This window comes from Crotalus tigris, unplaced genomic scaffold, assembly GCF_016545835.1.
Source record: "Crotalus tigris isolate CLP2741 ecotype Arizona unplaced genomic scaffold, ASM1654583v1 scf7180000017716.2861928, whole genome shotgun sequence".
Lineage (NCBI taxonomy): Eukaryota > Metazoa > Chordata > Lepidosauria > Squamata > Viperidae > Crotalus > Crotalus tigris.
The window spans coordinates 1,584,902-1,591,713 of NW_024096587.1; positions in this window are offsets into that span (position 1 = coordinate 1,584,902).

The following is a 6,812-nucleotide window of genomic DNA, read 5'->3' on the forward strand; positions in this document are numbered from 1 at the left end:
CATTATGGCTAAAACAGACTGAGACACAAATCTTCTGTTCAGGTGAGCCATATACACAGAGGCCACCAGGTCCTCTCCTTCAGAGGCCTCCATCTACAGCAGTGGTTCTCAACCTGTGGGTCGGGACCCCATTTGGGGTCGAACGACCATTTCACGGGGGTCGCCAAACAAGGCTGTCCGCCATTTTTTCCCCCTTTTCTTTGGCCACGCCCCTGGCACCCGGTGATGTATAAGTGGTTGGGGGTCACCACAACATGGGGAACTGTATTATGGGGTCACGGCATTAGAAAGGTTGAGAACCACTGATCTACAGTATAGACACAGTTAATACAGATCTATCTACGTTACAGGGCTCTTCTGAGGGGAACAGGGCTAATATAACATGTACTTGGATTACTTTTAAAGTGCTATGTTAATTTTAAATATCTTCCTTCCAGCTTTCACGATTGAAGGAATCAAAATTGGGGGAAAATAATATTCATTTGTGTGAGCTTTGGGATTGGATGCATGAAAACAGACAAGCCATACTAGACATCTGGAATACAAAAAGGGAAATGTACAGTTAAAGAATCTAGGGCAGTGTTTCTCAACCTTGACAATTTTAAGGCATGTGGACTTCAGCTCCCAGAATTCCACAGCCAGCATTGCTGGCTGTGGAATTCTGGGAGTTGAAGTCCACATGCCTTAAAATTGTCAAGGTTGAGAAACACTGCCCTAAATTATGTATGCCAAAACAGATTGGTACTCAAGTTTCAGGTAGTCTAATAATGTGCTTTTTAAAATCTTTTTTGTTAGCGAGTAGTATTCAGCACCCAATACTATATTCTACCCCCCACACACACACACACAATTGTCTGGGTTAGTAGAAAATATAAATTACTAGCAGAAACACAGACTCCAGAAATTTACATGTATTTGCACTGTTCAGTTTTGGTTTTGGAAGTAGAGGTTTTTTTTTCAAAGATTTTTTTTTAAAGCCAGAAAGTAAGTAGAATGCAAGTGAAACTGAGTTCAAAGTAAATATTATGAAAAGAGCAGCAGTGTAACTCTGGGAAGGTAATGGTTTGGATCAGATATAAAGCAGGTTGAAGATGATACAGTACTTTATTTTTCCAGCTATTTTTTCTTTGCATTTTCCATTGACTTCTGTGATCAAAAACATGTGGCTAGCAACATAGCAGAGAATGAGGAATTGTGAAGATTGGCGGTAGAGATGGGGGGGGGGAGAATAGGAAGAAGAGAGTTAAGGACCTCACATCGCTCCTGCCATTTTTCTATTATAATACTCCCTACCGTACCATTTCAGGCAACTAGTGAACCAGTTCCCAGATCCTGGCTTGCTTCTGAACAGCTGGTCTCACTAGGTTTCAGAAGGAAAAGATCTGTAGGAACAACAGTGAGGGGCAGAAAGGGGGGGGACAAACCCATTGTATGTTTGTTTAATTTATTTGTCGCCCATCTCTCCGTGGGGCTATTAAGAGCCATGGAATAGAAACACTGAACAACAATACCTGTAATATAGGGACAGCAGAGTACCGATTAGCAAAACTGTTTTAGAAAAAAGAGCTCACTCATTTCAGATGCCACTGTAAATACCACAGAAAGAAAACCTATTTGGAGGCAACCTTCACCACCTTTGTCTCTCAAAGAGTACTTCGGGATGATTTAGATAGTCTAAGTTGTCCAGCTAACCTGATAGATATTTTCTCCAAATGGCAGGCTTTTAAAAGGGTGTGTGTTTTTCCTTCAAGAATTTTGTTTCGCTGATGTAGGCAGTCTTTTAAATCCAGGTTAGGCTGGACATGGCCATTAAATAGGTATCAACAGATAATGCTTTGAGCCGTTTAAAGAACAAAAGGCAAAATCAACATCGTGAGTAATAATAATCGAGTATAAAAGTAATTAAAATGTAGGTTAAAATATCTAGTAGATATAGAACAGTGAATAGTTCTATCATTTGTAGTGAACTGAAATGGTTTGAAGGTTTTTCCTTGCTGTAATATATGCTTTTTGAAACACTACAAAAGCATTTAAAGATTGCAAAAACAATATAAATATATGGATCCCGCACACACTATTTTAACATTGAAAAACAGGTAGTTTTTGAGTTATGATCATAATAGAGCCTGCCCATTACAGTTGTAAATCATGACAGTCATAAATCAAGTCACCCACATGACCAACCTGATTTTGTGACCTTTTTTACGGTGGTTGTTAAGTGAGTAAATAGTTCATTACAGGCTGGTTTTGCCAAAAAAAACCCCAGAAGTAAGTGCCAGTTTTCAGCAAAACCACCATAAAACAAGGTCAGGTGACTGCAGGATGCTACAAATGTCAGTTCATGTAGGCTGCTTGCCCAGCACCTGAAGTGTGGTCACATGACTGTGGGGGGGGGGGGAAATGAAGGAAGGGAACTTAGAACATGAGTTGTAAGTACTCCCCAGCGAGGTCCATTGTAACTTTGAACAGTTGCTAAGCAATTGATCGTAAGTCGATTCCCTGACAGTATAGATAATAGCTATGTTTCTGTAAAGTGCTTAGTTACTGAACTGACCTGTTTTTTTAAGTTCAGAAAATATATCGAACACATAACATACAATGGGGATTTCCCCCATTGTTTAGTTGAAGTTATCTCCACCCATGCTTGAATGGCAGGAAAACTGGACTATACTGGATTGGCTGTCCCTGTAGCCTATCCTGCTTCTATTGCTTCTGTTCCAGATGTTGCCATCCCTCTGACTTCCCTCCAAAATTAAATACACCCAGGCCTCAGAGATTTAATTCATTTTCAAAGCTATCCATGGAATGTGTCGAAATAAGGTGGAAAATACTGTGTCAAACCCAGAAGAGGTAAGGATGACTTATGACTCACTCAAACGGTTGGGACAAGAAGAAGGCAACCTCAAAGGAATACATTAGAAAAAAGATGTTGCCAGGTCATGTTTGTGGCATTTTTAGATACAAATGGAGAAAGATCCTAAGTCATATGAAAACTAGTCAAGGGTAAACTATCAGACTCCAATGGTAGGAATACAGATGCCAGGCTGGTGAATAAACTGTGGACTGTATTGTTCAACTACACCATAGAGGCTTATGCAGGAATTCCTGGTACTTGAGGACATTTCAGTGCAACATGCAGCATTAACACAGACAAAAGAAAAGAACATTTTTACTTAAAAGAATTTAGGTTCCTGCAGTGGCAACCAAATCCTTATCTTCTTCTTTATGACATGTTTTCATACATAACAATGTCCTGCATTGAATGTATAGTACAGATCAAATAAAATGCTTTTCTGGAATAATCCCCCACCAGCACTAGGAATAGGGAGATTAGGCTGAATATGAGCTGCAGATGTAGTCGTTCAAATTATTTCTCAAATAAATGGAAATAGTAGCTAACCTCACACATTATTATTGCTAATGAAATTTGTGATATTTTTGACTGACAATTTCCTTCCAAAAACAAACTCGTGGAATTACATTACAGCTCCATATATCGCAGCTCAATCTCCTTTACGCATATGGCATTATTGTGCCTGGGTAAAACCAGCAAACCCAAACTGATGAATGTCTTATCATTCTGAACAACAGAATACTGTAACAGGTATGAGACACCTGCATTGTTGTTGGATGAAAAAAAAACAATCAAAAGCCCAAAGATTCTCCAAAGCACCAGAGGGCAAAACAAGAAACAATGACTGGAAACTGACCAAAGAGAGAAGCAACCTGGAATTAAGGAGAAAGTTCCTAACAGTGAGGACAATTAACCAGTGGGACAGCTTGCCTCCAGAAATCATGGGCACTCATCACTGGAGATTTTTAAGAAGAGAGTAGACAGTCATTTTTCTGAAATGGTATAGGTTCTCCTGCTTTAGCAGGAGGCTAGACTAGAAGACCTCCAAGGTCCCTTCCATATTCTATTCTATTCTATTCTATTCTATTCTATTCTATAGGATAAACCAATAAATAACCTTTCCATTCCCTTGTAAAGTTAGTACAAATTGAGTGAGAATAGAAAGAGAGTTGTAGATAATTACATTTGCTTTTTAGTAAAACAAACAATCTTGCCAGGAATTATTCAGGCTTTCATAGTCTGTACCTCTATTGGATCAGCCAGTTAAACAGAAGGAAAGACAAGAACTTCTGGATTGATTCCAGACTGGGATAAACAGAATCTACTGTTCCTGTGGGCAGGGTGAGGATTAGCATCTATTGATGGGATTATATTGTAACCCAATAGAAGCCAAGAAGGACAGAGGAAATTGTATCAAAGATAGCATTTGACGCCGTCCTTGGAAGACTTAGATCCAGGTGAGGAGAAGGTGATTCCAGTTACTTCATAAAAGACTTCCACTCTTTGGAAAACATGCTAGTTTATAAATATGTGTCTTCTTATCTACCCTGAAAAATTAGTAACAGTGATTAGGCAGATGTGTGTGGGAATCTGAACATTCTATTTTTTTAAAAAAGAAGAAAACAGTTTTTGGAAATGTGTATAAAATCATTTGGCTATATATGCCCAGTTGTGTAACTTTTTAAGTAACTTTAAAAGGCCCTGCTTTATAGGAAATTAGAAGACTGAATGAGGATCAGAATAATATATTCCTCGAGATTATATCTCCTTTAATTCCTGGAAGGAAGTATTCTTATTTTATTCTAAAAAAGTGCAATTCTAAATGGCACGTAAACTTAGGGACACCAGGCAGAATGCTCACTTCAGACTTCCCTTTGAATACGTACGCTGGTGGTGGAACCAAGCCAGAGAGAGCATGATAAGAGTAGGGTGCATGAAAATAACCCTGTCTTCCCATGAATGAAGGGTTTAAAATTTATATTACATAATTGTTTTTATAAAACAATGTACCATTAGTATTTAACACCTCATAAATTGTCAGATATGTACAAAGGTATTTCAAATGTTTGTTGGAAATGTAAATATAAAGAAGGAACTTTTTGCCATCTTTAATGGACTTACGATAAAGCAAAGAAATACTGAGATAAGATTCATATTTTAATATAGAACATGCTTAAAGCGAATATAGAAATTAAACCAGATACTTTTCTTTTAGGCTTAATGGACAAAGAACTTGGAAAAAAAAATCTGGAACCTTGTTTAGATAGATAGATAGATAGATAGATAGATAGATAGATAGATAGATAGATAGATAGATAGATAGATAGATAGATAGATAGATAGTAGCAAGAATACTTTATGTACAAAAATGGAAAGATATTTCAATTCCCATGATGGATGAATGGCTGGAAAAACTGATGGAACTAGCAGAGATGGCTAAATTAACTGCTCTGATCAAGAAAATAATTCATCCAAGTTTTTTTCTATTGGGAAACTGCTTCTGGATTTTGTGCTAAAGATGGGGAAAAAATGAAACATTGACTTTGGGTTTTGCTAATTAGATAAGTTTGTTGTTACAGAAATGGCTAGTACATATGAAGTATGTAAAAAGTAAAAAGTTGAGACTCCAATGTTATTATTCTACTGTACTAAAAAGAGTTGGAAGTCAAGGTTTTTTTTCTTTCTTTTTTCCCCTTCATCTTGCACTTCTTTCCTTCCCTTTTTCCTTCCCCCATTTTTCCACTATTTTCATTTGTACTTTATATTTTGATAAGTTGAATAAAATTAAATTAAAATTAAACGATGGCAAAGCATGAGCAGGCCCTACATGTGATGGAAATGTGAGTGCTCCGATAGTGCCTTGGACTAACACGATTTGACCACACCATAAACGACAACATCCAGTGTTGACTGGGAGTTGCACCAATCATAGCAAAACTGCAGGAAGGAAGACTTAAATGGTATGGACACGTCGTACATGGTAAAGAAGGCTCGGTGGCAAGGACAGCCATGCGTCTGGACCCTGGTGGCCGGTGACCCCATGGCAGACCCAAGAAATGATGGATGGATCCGCATAAAGGAGGACAAAATATGTGTGGGCATCACCCTTGAAGATGCCCTGAATCAAGCCAAATGGAGATGGCTTTGCCAACAAGCAGACCCTGCCATAGTGCGGGAATAGTGTTAGGAAGAAGAAGATGTTTAATAAAATTATTTAAAGAGAGAGAGAGAATAAGTCTGGTTTTCCCCTCATACAATTCTGTTGTGGCAGAGGAGTGCTATTATTTTTATCACATAATGTGTCTGAAAGAGGATAATTTTATAAATTAGATAAATCAACACATAAACAGAGCCTGGTCATTTGTAGCTTGAGTTGAGAGCTCTGTGATCCATTGGTTTGTTTTCTCAGCTGCCCAGGATATTCTCAGGAGTCTTTTCCAACCCCCCCCCCAAGTTCAAAAGCATCAGTACTCTTCCTATCTTGTTTCTTCAAAATCCAACTTTCACTTCCATAAAGTATCACCGGGAATACTATGGCTTATACAATTTTGATACACATCATGATGTTTGAATACTTTCCCAAGCGCTTCATGGCTATCTACCAAGTGCTAGACAGCAGCATATTTCTTGAGTGGGAATGTTAAACAAATGCTTTTTATGTAATAGGCTTTAGCTCTTTTCCCAAGGTGGACTTACTAGGAATGTATAACTTTTCTTCCAATACAATTGCTGCTGGGAGAGATGGCACTGATAATGTTACCTAGTTTGGGTAATTAAATGTCTGCAAGAAAACAACCAAGCTCAGAGAACATCAAGGACCCCCCATGCTGAGAGTGAGTCAAGAAGAAGATTCATTTCAGACTGAATTTTCTAAAGGACTTGATATTGCTGAAATAAAGGTGATGAGTTTTTGGAGTGCTTGAAATGGCTCTATAAATCCTTGATAGTATTGTGATCC